Source organism: Arvicanthis niloticus, chromosome 22 (genome assembly GCF_011762505.2).
Source record: "Arvicanthis niloticus isolate mArvNil1 chromosome 22, mArvNil1.pat.X, whole genome shotgun sequence".
Classification (NCBI taxonomy): domain Eukaryota; kingdom Metazoa; phylum Chordata; class Mammalia; order Rodentia; family Muridae; genus Arvicanthis; species Arvicanthis niloticus.
Window position 1 is genome coordinate 24,882,833 of NC_133429.1, and position 14,745 is coordinate 24,897,577.

Sequence of the window (14,745 nt, forward strand, 5' to 3'; positions counted from 1 at the left end):
AAGAAATATATCATCCTTCTAGCAGAATGATTAGCTGTGGACAAAAGGGTACTAGACATGTGTAGGGAAGAAAACTTAAGAAAGTGACATCTGATCTTCCACAGCTGATGACCAGAAAGTGAAGAAGACAGCTGTGGGATACCAAGGGGAAGATCATTCTTATTAGGAATATAATGACTACATGTGCCTTTTGTTTTAAGTGAAAACACAAAGTGAAGAGAAAATGATTCTTTTAATAGTAATTCTCTTGACAGTAATTGCTGTGATATGTCTTGCCGGGTATAGTTAGCATGTGAAGAAAATGAATCAGGAAAATGTTCTAATAATTAGTATTCTGCCAAATGATGAATCAAATAGACAGGAGGATGAGAATATCCTTAAATGCCTTTCTCTCTTGAAATTTAATGGTACTTTGTGTTTTATTTTATTTATTTTATTTTTTTATCTTTTTTTGGTTTTTCTTTTTTATTTTTTTTTTTACTTTGTGTTTTAAACAGTATTTTCACAAAATATGATTTCTGTTAAATACTTTGCCATATCTATCTAATTTTTCCATTGAGAAATCATTTTCAAAATATAGTTATTCAGTTAATTACTTTATAAATGTTTGCTTTTGTACAGAGTGAATTAATATATTACTATAAATTGATATTTTATTTTACAACTGATATGAAACAGTAAAATGTATTCATGAAGACTGTATTAACCTCATTTAACATATGAACATTTTGCATTATATATGTGAATAAATTTCATCACTTAAATAATTGTTGTTTAATTGAAATATTTTCCAAGTAAAAGATTCTCTTGATTATCAAAATAGGCTGTATTATTTAATCTATTGAACATTTTGGAATATTTCCTCCAACTATTATGATAATTTTAAAAATCTACAACTTGTGGTAATACCGTATGCAGGCTATCTGATCATATTAAAAATTATAATGTGTATTATTTGAGGGCATATTAAAAGACAATCATTGGGAATGGGTGAATAGGGAGGGAAGTGTAGGAGAAGGATCAGTATAATTACAGTATATATACAAATGTCAAAACAATAAAGTATTTCATTAACCTTTTTCTCTCATAATATATATCATTATGTTTTCCCTCTCTCTACTCTTCCCAGTTCCATCCCATCTCCCCTTCCATTCCAACCACCTTTTTATGTCTCCAATTAGAAAACAAACAGGTATACTAAGGATAATAATAAAAAATATAGCATAATATAAAAATATAGTAGGATAAAACAATAATGACTCATCAGAATTAGAACAAATAAGAGAAAGAGCTAGAGTGAACTAGCGATAGAGAGTCCAAAAGGAAGCACAAGAGAGATCCAATTGTTTACACACTTAGGAATCCATAAAAATATTAAAATTGATTTTATAATATAAACACAAATGGACCATATGGTAAAAAAAATGAGATCAACAGTTATAAATAAAATACTTCAAAAATAAAGATATGATAAAATTTAAACACTAAAATAAAAGGAAACAAAGAACTTCCAAAGATGTCTTTGGGTTTGTTTTCTATTAGCCATCTACTGTTTAATATGCAGCTTACCTTTAGTAGTTTGTTTCCCTATTGAGACTCCCTTGGAGAAAAATCAAAATTCCATTGGCAAATTAGTATCAGTTGGAGGTTCCTTCTGCGTTAAAGATGGAGGCCTGTGTCTACTATTTTTTCCAATCTAACATTCAACTGGTGCAAACTCAGGCAGGCAATGTGCATGGTGCCTCCAACTCTGACTTCATAAGAACTTAGCTTTTGTTGATTTAGGTTGCCTTTTCTCTCGGTATCTTCCATCCCCTCTGGCTCTTATATGTTCTGCCTCTTCTTTGTCTCATGTCTTCTTTGGGAAATGAGGGGAAGTATTCCATAGAGATATTCCATTAGGGATCCATGAGCATGGAAATTTGTTCCATTTTCCAATAATTTCTTCATTTTTTTTTCTTAAAATTCCTAAGTTATAAAGTAAAGTACTTGTTTGGTTAGCATGACCCCAAGATATCTTAATTTCCTGGGGCTACTATGACTTTTTCTGTCTGTTATTTTTATAAAGATGTGCTACTGATATTTGTAAATGAAATTCGTATCTACATACTAAGCTGAAAGCACATCTCTTCCGTGCTAATTTTATAAAAATCATAAAAACAAAATTTTGAGAATGTTTACTTATTGCTATTATTGTACAATATTCAAATTGTTGTTAATTGTTTAAGTATTATATTTTTTAGAATTCGTGTTTTTCTAAGTCTATTCTCTGATATCATCTAATTAACTAATGAAGCATTAATCAATATAGTAATTGATTCAATTTTAGTTATAATTATTATTCTTAGCAATCGTGTTTTTGTGTGTGGTGTATACATATGCATGTACATATTCCCGTGTTGGCAGATGCCTATGTACATCATTTACTGCTCTGTGCAGGTCATATATCTACCTCCAGGGTTTCCCTCTTTTGATCATCATATTAATTTTTTGATACAGTTTCTCACCTAACCTATAGCTAATCATATCATCTAGACTGTTTACTTAGTTACGTGCAGAGATTTACTTGTCACAATTTCCCAATACCTTAGGCTACAGATTGACATAGCCACACCTACTTTTTGCAAGAATGTTTGAGACCCAAACTGAGGATTTCTTGTATGCATGGTTTTCCAGTAAACCATTTTAGTTGAACAAACTTCAGATTTTATTTTATTTCATTTGTTTTATTTTATTGGATAGGATGGACGAAAACTTTTGAATTTAGAGCATTTCAGGGACTTAAGCTTGTTTTGGGTTTATAAAAAGTATAATGTGGTTGTCTCAGAACTAGTTCTCGCTTTCTATTTCCCCATTTTTTCTTTTTCTATCTCTTACAATTAAATGAATTTATCTTCATTAATTTCTCTCTTATCACAAATGTTTTCAACAAGGCACAAGTTTTTAATTGGGCATGATGGTTCCATGCTGCCAAACTCTGCATCTATAGAGCATAAGAAAGGATATAATGAAAAGCTCCTCCTTTCTGCAGAGTCTGCTATCATATTATACTCAAACATCATCATTTTGTCTCATACAGATTCATTATACTTTTTTTCATCCTATCATTCGCTCAGAATTTGCCTTTATTTAATCTCTATGCACATACACACCCTGCCTCCTCACTTTCCATAGGGTTTTAAATGAACAAGTAAGAGAAGATAAAGGAAACAAAACAAGAATCAGGAGGTGGGATGCGATGGGGGGCTCTAGGAAGAAAAAATGGAAAATAGAAATCGCATCTGAAATGTAAATAAATAAAATATCCAATAAAAAAGAAAAAAGTATAAAGATAATTGAAAGCAATTAATTAAGGCAAGAAATGAGATTACAGAAAGAGTCTGTAACACTCTTATTATACATACAGTATATTATATGTGTATATTATAATACACAGTATTATAAAAGTATGTGATTCTAAATATATGATTTTTAGTGGAAATAAAAATAGCATAATTCTGTTTTTTAAAAAAAGAAGCAGCTCTCCACTCAAAATTTGACAGATGTGACTTTTCTATTCAAATAGAAATCACAGGAATATTATCTATAATATAAACTTTAAAATGACAAAACTTGTATTTTAAGTTAATGAAGTATTTTATTTCATAAATTGCTCCATAAACACACTAGTTTTTTAAAGTAAGTTTACACCTATTTATATATTTACATGCGTACAATGGCATATGCATGTCCTGAGTAAAATCTGAATGAAGCCTGATCAAACCTTTGTTGTGAATTTTCTCCTGCAAAGATATATTTTCTGAATGTTTTTATATTAGTGGAAAAATTCACAAAAGTTTGCCCTATTCACCAATTATGACTTACATTCTGCTATTACTAGTCTCCCTTACCCAAGTTATAGTGGCTCAGATTTTTAAAGGCAGATGACCCCTCCAATATGGCCTTTACCGATATGGCCATCTGGTAAACCACTGCCTTAAGAAGTTGAACAGATATAGTAAGTGTAACCACACGGTATTTCCATAAAATATAGCTTCTCTATTTGCTGATGAATGGGAAATGGGGCACATTATTGCTGGTTTACAGGTAAGACAGCAATTTACATTTTGTGGGGAGAGCCAGCATAGATCACTCAACATATCCACTTGGAGTTCATGATTATCCAGAAGAAAAAAAGGAGAAAAATAAATTTTCATTATTTGAACAAACCACACTAAAGTCTCAAATGTTCTTCAAAATACTATGGGTATGGATCCTAACAAGCATGACAGAAAATATATAAAGTAAAATAATATTTAGTATATTTAATCTTCCAAATACCAAATGAAATTAATTGTATTTTCAGGTTTGCTTATGCAAAGCATCTAACAAAGATAACATGATGTGGCTATCCTAGTTAAAAGAAATAGAAATCAATACTTAACATTTGCACTATAGTTTCTATAGTATCACATATTTGGTAAAACCAAAATTGCCTGAAGTCTAACTATAGTTGAAAACATGAACTGTCTCTACCACAATTTTATTTGATTATACATAAACCTCAAAATTAAACATCATGACTTTTGCTCGTAGGTTAACTTATTCAATGGTGTAGTTCACAGATAGTTTATCAGTATCCAAATAGGAAATATTTATTGAGAATTTCATATAGTTTACAATAAAATGTGGTCATAAAATAAATATATCATTAACCCTAATTTGTCACATGTTCCCCCAAACAGGTTCTTCTACAATTTTATGCCCATTTCTATTTTTAATAACTAACTATATCTAGTTATTAGGTCCCCAATATGTTTATCTCTGGAATCATCTACTGGATCACAGAAATAATTCTAGTACCCATACTCTCAAAAACCTATGCTGCTTTCCTGCCCACACAATAGCTATTAACTCTCAATATCCTCAATAAAATGTGGATCTTGGGAATTGTATCCACATCTGGACCCTAACTTAACTATAGCAATCCATGGTTACAAAGTAATGCTGAATTGATCTTGGGCAGGTTGCATGTTCATGTAATATGTCTTCATGAGACAGGCATAATTGTCTTTGCAATTACAAGATTATAGACATTTTTATTACCAGTTATCAACTCTAATTCAAATGAGTTCAAGTAAGACAAGAGTTTTCCTCTATAAAAATGACTTTAAAGAGGCAGGTATTGAATTTTTATTATCCAAATAATACTTTTGTTCATTCCTTGATCTGCCACTGATTTCAAAAAGAACCATTATATTAATACTCTTAAGAACATGGAGATCCATGTACAAATTATTACTTTTCTCTAATCAAATTCTAAACTCACAGATGAAAAACAAAGTGATTTCCCAGCACAGGATGAGGACGTTGCTCTCAGACTTTGTGGTCCTCTCCCAGTCAGACCAATGGGGTACCTGACAAGAAATTTTTAAAAAAATTAAAGCATTTTTTTTTTGCATCAAGTAGACACACTGTTATGTGAGATACAATAAATTGCCCTTTTCTATTGACATTTAGCTATCTAAAGTATAATCATTTTCTTAGGAGAATGCAATATAACTACGGGTTATATCATATCTGTATAACTTCATTATTTAGAGTAAAACTTAGGTTTGCTTCTTCTCTTTATATCCCTCTCACTCACCCCTTCCAAATTACTCCCTTCCACCTTCCTTCCCCTATACCCTGTCCCCTTCTCCTCTAAGGAGATGCCCTCGACCCCTGTATCCTCTGCACCCTGGCCCTTTAAGTCTTTGCGAGGAGGCTGAGCACTTCCTTCCCCATTGAAGCCAGCTAGAACATATCCCACATACAGGCAAGAGCTTTTTGGCATAAAGCCTGCTCCAGTTGTTCAGGAAGCAGATGAAGACCAAGCTGAACGTCTACATATGTGGAGACTGGCCTAGGTCTATCCGGTGAAGGTTCTTTGGTTGGTGGTTCAGACTCCGAGAGCCTCAAGGGTCCAAGTTAGTTGACTCTGCTGTCTATTGACTTCCTGTAGCAGTTCCTATCCCTTTGGGGCAAAGAAAAAAAAGAAAAAAATGAATTTGAAATAATGTAGTCCATACATTATGCATTTAAACAAGGTCAGAGGTCATTAAAAAGATATGAGTTGCTCATTTGAAAAAAAGTTAAGTTTGAATTCCATCTATATTTATTGCCATTCATCTAATTGTGGTTAAGTTTGAAAAATTACTTTGTCCAGATGGAGAGGCATTACTTTTTTTTTTGTATCACTATAAAGTGATACAAATAAATTATACAAATATTATTTAATATTTATTTTAACTTATTTGAAATACAGCAGACAAGATCAGGCATAGATTAAATACTAGTCTATCTTATGAGATAATCTTCTTTTCATCCACCCTTCTACTCATTATAATCTGGCACTATTGAGAAAATGTGTTTGTTAAGATTTACTTATATATTGTTTTTAGTCTTACTCTACACACTGTACATCTTTATGTGACTTTATTCTGTGATCTACATACTATTGTTTCTTTTTATTTTTTTTTTAATTCAATAAGACAGTTATTGTATCCACTTCAGTGGATGACACTGTCTTAAAGTTTTAAAAGTTTAGATTTGCTTTGTAGGGAATGCAATGATTTAGGTTATTTTGATCAACAATTTTCATTCTATGAAAAGGAGGTCAAAAGAATTAAGAAACTTCTTTTTGTATAGAAAGATGTACGTGTGGGGGCATTTTAAAAATAAACAATACTAGTCGTTTTGTAAGCTAAAATATAACTTCAGTTAGTATCAAGGTTTTCATTTTTAAACCTTGTGTGTATGTGTGTGTGAGAGAGAGAGAGAGAGAAAGAGAGAGAGAGAGAGAGAGAGAGAGAGAGAGAGAGAGAGACAGAGAGAGACAGAGAGAGACAGAGAGAGAAAGAGAGAGAGATATGAAGGAGTTTGTTCCCAAATTTCTTTTTTTTTAATTGGATATATTTTTATTTACATATCAAATGTGATCCCCTTTCCAGGTCTCCCATCCAGAAACCCCCCATCCCATCCCTCACCCCCTGCCTCTATGAAGGTGCTCCGCCACCTACCCTTCCACTCCTGCCTTCCCGCCCTGGCATTCTTCTACATTGGGGCATTGAACAACCACAAGACCAAGGGCCATTCCTCCCACTGATGCCCATCAAGGCCATCCTCTGCCACATATGTGACCAGAGCCATGGGTTCCTCTATGTGTAGTCTTTGATTGGTGGTCCAGTCTCTGGGAGCTTTGGAGGTCTGGATGATTGACACTGTTGCTCTCACACAGAGCTGCAAAACCCCTCAGCTCCTTTCAGTCCCTTCTCCAACTCTTCCATCAAGAACCTTGCACTCAGTCAAATGGTTGGCAGTGAGCATCCACCACTGTATTTGTCAGGCTTTGGCAGAGCCTCTCAGGGGACAGATGTAACAGGCTCCTGTCAGCAAGCACTTCCTGGCATATGCAATAACGTTGTCGGTTTGGTGACTGTATATGGAATAGGTTCTGGAGTTAGAATTCAGGTTGTGAAGCTTAGTGGCAGTCACCTTTATCCACTGAGCCATCTCACAGTCGCAAGACTTAATTTTTCAAAGTAATTGTATCTACTTGCAAGTATTTAGCATGTTTACATTAGATATGAATGGCAATTTCAGTCTTAAAAACACATCTAAATCATAGAGTTAAATATTATGTGGGTTTATGAACAAAAGTTTCTTTGAAAACCTTAATGGCAAAACTAATAAGTGAGGTTTAAGTAGTGTGGTGTTTGGTTTTAATTTTTTTTGGCTTGCTGAAATTTGGCTGGGAATATGTCTACATTTGACATTTAACATTTTGTTCATTATAAATTGACTAATATTTTTTTGCATATAAATAAAACATCAATTAATAGATCTAGCACCAATTAACCGAACACTTTTTAGCTTAGTATACCACACAGAAGAATATCATGCTGCTATAATAGATCGTTATAATATAGAAGATGGAACTTTTTTCTCAAGTAGACAGCACATGCAATATAACATCACTTAACATATTGTAATATTACATATAATTAGATTGCTAAATGCCAGCAAGTATGCTTTATAAGTTATACTAATATCCCTTTTAGCAGCACTGCTTACCTGCTGAGCAGTTATCATATTTAAAACCTGTTTCCAGGCTCCCTATGCTCTCAAAGAGAAGACAGGCTAAAGTAATGATAGTATTGGAACTATATATAATCATCTCCAATAAAAACATCTAGTCCTGATTCCAATTATGTTAATTCACTGCAGAGGGAACTGTACAATTCAATCACAAGAAGGTTCAGTGCTTTCAGAGGCCTCTTGACAGCACACATGGAGTCCCCTTGAAAGAATTTAGCAAATCCCTTTGTGGTACATGAGGGCTTAAAGCCGTAATAAACCAATCCCTTTACATTGGTAAATTCCTCTGAAGTCAATGAGAGCTTTGAGGAATTGGAGATGGAGGGTTTTTCTTCCTTAGTTCAGTCTCCAAAAGTCACTCAGATGATATATAATAATACAAACAATTATTCTCCACTTCTAGGGAAGTAGCTAAATGGCAAAAGGATTATAACTCATAGAAAAACAAAAGTTTAAACCAGAGCCATCTGATGCTAGTACCTTAGAAATGCTAGTGCTACTTTATTTTATTTAGCATTTTGCATTTAAATGTATCACTGTCGTATTCTCCTGTGCCTGATAAAACTCTCAGGACACATTTTGTGCAGAATTGTTTAAAGGGTTGTAATGCAATTTTCTTTACCAATAAAGCTCTTCTGGTGACAAACAGGCTGACTTTCAAGCTTTGAGCAGTCTCTAGCTTGAAACTCAGTTTAAATAGAGCATAATTTCCTGTAACCATCCGGAAGGGATAGGCATGCTCTGCCTATAGCACAATGATCTTAGTAGAAATATGAATCCACTCTGACACATTTCTTTGTTGTAAAAACCCTGAGTCTCTTTCCTAATGATTTCTATTTTTTTCCTTTAAACAGGAAACCATTTATTGATGACTAATATACCCAACATTGTCAGCAGAAATCTATTCAGACTGAACAGTTCTTGTAAAACACATTCTGCCATGGGAAACTATATTAAAGTCATAACTCCAAAATTATAAGTTAATTAGGAATTGTGGTCTAAAGCAGTTATTTAGCAAACTTTGAATTTTTTTTTTCAAATTTTCAGATGCATGGCACATTATAGGAGAGAGAGGCTGGCCAGTGTTGCCTTCCAGACTATAACATGCTTGTAACATTTTACTTTGATAAAATATGCTAAAGTGTGGAATAATAGATACATATCCAATTTATAAAATATTATAGGGGCTTGAAACACTTGCTACAAAATATCAGAAAATGTTTGCTGTGAAAATTATCAAATACCTTCAGATGGTCTTAATGTAAATCTATTACAAGATCTTTGAGTCATTGTTCTAAAGAATTGACAGACTAATTGTCCTTGGATTGGAAAGAACCCAGCTGTTTAGTGATAGCTCTTCTTTGGTGTATTCATACTGGGGTCAGGAAAAGGTACTAAAATTTTTGTGTACTAGGCTTAGCCACCAGTTCCCAAAGTTTGATAAGGGATTTGAACCTAGCAGTGTTGAAGGCAGTAAAGGCGCTTTAATAACAATGAGAGCATATTGAGAAGAAAGGAAGCCCAGTGATGTAAGATCAGTGGTTGATAAAATTGCAGCTGTCTCCATGGTCACACAAAATAAAAGGACTGGTGCTTTCTCCACTTGTACTAAAAGTGTCGAAAACAAATATAATAGGAAATTTAAAGTTGATGCACAACAAGTAAAATAGAATTGGCTAGTTTAGTGATTGAGAGTTTGTAAAAAAAAATATTATTTTTTATTCTTTAATCCATTTTTTTTTACAATACAGAATTCATCCCTCTCCCAGTCTGCTCCCCAACTGCTCCCCTTCCCATACCTCCTCCTCCTCACACTCTGTCTCCAAGAGGATTCCCACACCATCATGCCTCTCCACTTCCTTGGGCCTTAAGTCTCTTGAGGGTTAGGTGCATCTAATCTCACTAAGGCCAGACCTCGAAGTCCTCTACTGTATATGTGTTGGGGCCTCATATCAGCAGGTGTATTCGTGGCTCATTGTCTGAGAGATCTCAGAGTTCTAGGTCAGTTCAGACTGCTGTTCTTCCCATAGGGTTGCCTTCCTCCTCAGCTTCTTCCAACTTTTCCCCAATTCAACCACAGGGCATATCTGCATGAACTAACAGACTGTATATGTAAACAGGACTCAACATTTTGCTTCATACAGGAAACACATCTCAGTGACAAAGACAGACACTACCTCAGAGTAAGAGGTTGAAGACAATTTTCCAAGCAGATGGCATCAAGAAACAGAGTAAAGTAGCCATTGTAATATTGAATAAAATCTACTTTCAACCAAGAGTTATTTTAAAAAGATAAGGAAGTATATTTCATACTCCTCACAGGAAAAATAAACCAAGATGAAATTTCAATTCTGAACATCTATGGTCCAAATGCAAGGGCACCCACACTCATAAAAGAAACTTTACTAAAACTCAAAGAACACATTGCACCTTACACAATAATAGTGGAAGACTTCAATACTCCATTCTCAGCAATGGACAGATCATGGAAACAGAAACTTAACAAAGATACACTGAAACTAACTGAAGTTATGAACCAAACAGATCTAACAGATATTTATAGTAAAATTTATCCTAAGACAAAAGAGAATAATATACTTTCTTCTCAGAACCTTATGGAACCTTCTTCAAAACTGACCATATAATTGGTCACAAAGCAAGCCTCAACAGATATAAGAAGACTTAAATAATCCCTTGTATCCTATCAGATCACCATGGTCTAAGGCTGCTCTTCAATAACAACAGAAACAACGGAAAGCTCACATACACATGGAAACTGAACATACGTTATTTAATGATAACTTGGTCAAGAAAAAAATAAAAAGGAAATTAAAGTCTTTTTAGAATTTAATGAAAATGAAAGCACATCATACCAAAACTTATGGGACACAATGAAAGAAGTGCTAAGAGGAAAATTCATAGCTCCAAGTGCCTACAAAAAGAAACTGGAGACAGCATACACTAGCAGCTTGACAGTACACCTGAAGGCTCTAGAATAAAAAGAAGCAAATACACCCAAGAGGAGTAGATGGCAGAAAATAATCAAACTCAGGGCTAAATCAACCAAGTAGAAACAAAAAGAACTATACAAAGAATCAACAAAATCAGGAGCTGATTCTTTGGGAAAATCAACAAGATAGATAAACCCTTAGCCAGACTAACTAGAGGGCACAGAGAAAGTATCCAAATTAATTAAATGAGAAATGAAAAAGAAGATATAGCAACAGAAACCAAGGAAATTTAAAAAATCATTAGATCCTACTACAAAGCCTATACTCAACCAAATTGGAAAATCTGGATGAAATGAACAATTTTCTAGACAGATACCACATACCAAATTTAAATCAGGAGCAGATAAACCATCTAAACAGTTCCATAACCCCTAAAGAAATAGAAGCTGTCATTAAAAGTCTCCCAACCAGAAAAAGCTCAGAACCAGATGGGTTTAGCGCAGAATTCTATCAGACCTTCAAAGAAGACCTAATATCAATTCCCTTCAAACTATTCTACAAAATAGAAACAGAAAGAACACTATACAATACATTCTATGAAGCTACAGTGATGCTTATATCTAAACCATAAAAAGACTCAACAATGAAAGATAACTTCAGACCAGTTTCCCTCATGAACATCAACACAAAAATACTCAATAAAATTTTGGGAACTGAATCCAAGAACATATCAAATCTCTCAATTCCCATGATCGAATAAGCTTCATCTTATGGATGCAGGAATGGCTCACTATATGGAAATCCATTATATTAATCAACTACATAATTTGAGCCTAGATAAGACCAAGGGCCACTTTTCCCACTGATACTCATCAAGGCTATCCTCTGCTACATATGTGGTTGAAGCCATGGGTCTCTTCATGTGTACTCCTTGGTTAGTGGTTTAGTCCCTGGGAGCTCTGGGTGGTCTGCTTGGTTGATATTGTTATTCTTTCTATGGGGTTGCAAACCCCCTCAACTCCTTCAGTCCTTCTCCTAACTCCTCCATTGCAGATCCTGTGCTCCATCCAATGGTTGGCTGCCAGCATCGGCAGATTGCACTGAATCTGTAGATTGCTTTTGGCAAGATGGCCAAAAAAAATTCATGAATTTTTTTCAAAGGACATATGTCTAGATAACATCTCATTGTAAATTAAGACACCCTTAAATAATTTTGTGGAGATGAAAACTGTCTATGTTAATTATTAAAGAGCAGATTAAAAGATAAATTATATTAATTTTTAAATTATCCTTCATATAAAAGCACCAGAAATTTCTCTGTATACAATACATATCTAATAAACTAATAAACACAGATTTGTTTTCATCTGCCAGCCTAGTATCATAGGTATTTTTGATACAGTTAAATGTCTAATTTCCATTTCATTTGCCAACCTATGGTCTGGTCTTTCCATCTTCCTGACAGCTATATATTATTTTGTTTCTATCAAAGAAGAAACAAATTCAGACTAAAAATTAGTAATTGTTAAGATAAAAGTCACATAAATCACAGCACTAATAAAAGGGAAACATAAGATTAGATTAAAAGTAATTTATAGTCGTACAATTTTATATGAAATTTTTAGAAAATAAAATTTTTGGTACAGTGTTATTATTTAAATAGGAGAGCCTGAAAAAATAAAAGGAAGGAGAAACATTTTATTGTAATAGAAAGGATATATAATTTCCTCCTGATATTTGGGAGCTAGGTTAATTGTGGAAAATATTAGCAGTATGGAATACTCATACAGTTATCCTTAGTGTTAATATTGATAATATTATTTAAAGCAATTAGAGAATGTGCATTTTTACCCAATATAAACAAAAATAAACATCAATTGTATAGACACGAATGACATTTCAATATATTTAAAGCAATTAGTAGGAGTCCCAATTTTGGACTATTAAGCTATTTGGACAATGGCTATTCGGCTATATCAAAATTATGTGCTTTTACAATGTTAATATGTTAATGATGTCAGTAAAGTTATGAAATTAGAACACTTAATTTGTTATTCAAACACACAATTAAATTCAATGTAAAGTATTGTTTTTTCAATAATAGTTTAAGGCCTTTAATTTCCAAACTAAATTCACATAATAGTAAATAAGAAGAAAAACTGAGAAGATATGTCCTATACCTCAACCTTAGTAACATCTGCATTTGTCCAATAAAATCTAAAATTTCGAGGTTATTCAATTTATATTCATCCATTGAACACAATTTCTTAAACAAACCAAGAGTCAATACTCAGGTTTCAATCGTAAAAAAAGAACAGAAGTCACTGATTATATATGTAATAGATAAAAGTAGGAATCTATCATCCTTAAACAAGCCAATATTGAAAGGAAGTGTGAGTATATAACATGGGGCTGCAACCTAATATAGAAGATTTTGAGGGGAAAATATAATCTCAACATACCTGTATGCTATGGCAATGCATATAAAATTTATCAGTGAGCCAATGAATTTTAAACAGTAAAATTTGATCTCATTTTTCAATAGTTACTCCTGCTTACTAAATCGAAATGTTCATTATTCTGTGTGAGCAAATAAGCTATTTGTACACACTTGTCAATCTACACACAATATAGAATAACTACTATAGTACAGCAAAGCATTAAAAACAATCTGTGTATTTCTTTAATTATGCCAAAGATGTTTTTCTAAGACTCCTAGGAAGCATGCTTGTTAAAGATTGTTATAGAATTAGTTTAAAATCACATACAGAGCTACAAAACAGAAAAATTAGCCTCTACTTATTAGAATCCTTTGGAAAAGTGTATATAGATTTTGGAAGTATAGAAATGTAAAATGTTTTATTTTTTCTTAGGTAATTTGGCTCTGGTAATTTTGTATGCATGGTTTTGCTGTTTAATTATTTTGGTTTAGTTGTTTTGATGTTTTTGATTGTTTGTTTTCTGCTTTTAGGAATGTGTTGAGGATTCCTGAAACAATTTAGAGTCAAACAAATGTTGGGTTTGCTTCCCTGTTTTAAATAAAATCTACCTCAAACATAAAGTGTTGCCGTTCACACTTGGGCAACTAGAAGGGCTGAGGCTGGGTAATTCAGCATCAGTCTGCATTTCATAGACATCTGTAATGACAGAAAAACTAGCAAAAAACATATGTTGCTTATAACAAGAATGATTTGTTATTTCATGAATGGATGGATTCCATAACAATAAAATCTGGTGGTGCACATTCACACATTCACTACATATATTGTCAAACAGAAATTCATTTTTTTTTTTTTGGAGTGGCAGATTTTGATACTGAAGAATTTGGTAATCATAGGCTTTCCCCATATTTACATAAAAATAAATAACTAGACTGTCACTAACTAATACCCTTTTGAACCTCTTGATGTTGTTACATTTAATTATTGAAAAAAGAGGGTAAAAGATCACTGCTGTTGAAAGGAATAAAATGTAGAAAGTGTCTGTCAATTAGATTCATCACAGAATTGTATAAGTACTGAATTTTACCACAGATTTATGGTAGAAATATTCCTGTAGTTTCTGTCATGATATCTGAAATTCTTATAAAAATTTTTGGGCTTGAGGAAACAATGTGGTAAAGGTATAGACACAGAAATTATTATGAAGTTTTCACTTTATTGCCTACTGAATACTC

The 14,745-nt window shown here is 33.1% G+C and overlaps 1 protein-coding gene across 1 annotated transcript in view; it reads left to right on the forward strand.

Moving 5' to 3' along the window:
* Window positions 1-14,745, forward strand: part of Mgat4c (MGAT4 family member C) — a 659,905-nt gene that overhangs the window by 143,216 nt on the left and 501,944 nt on the right. The gene's annotated exons all lie outside the window — the stretch shown is intronic.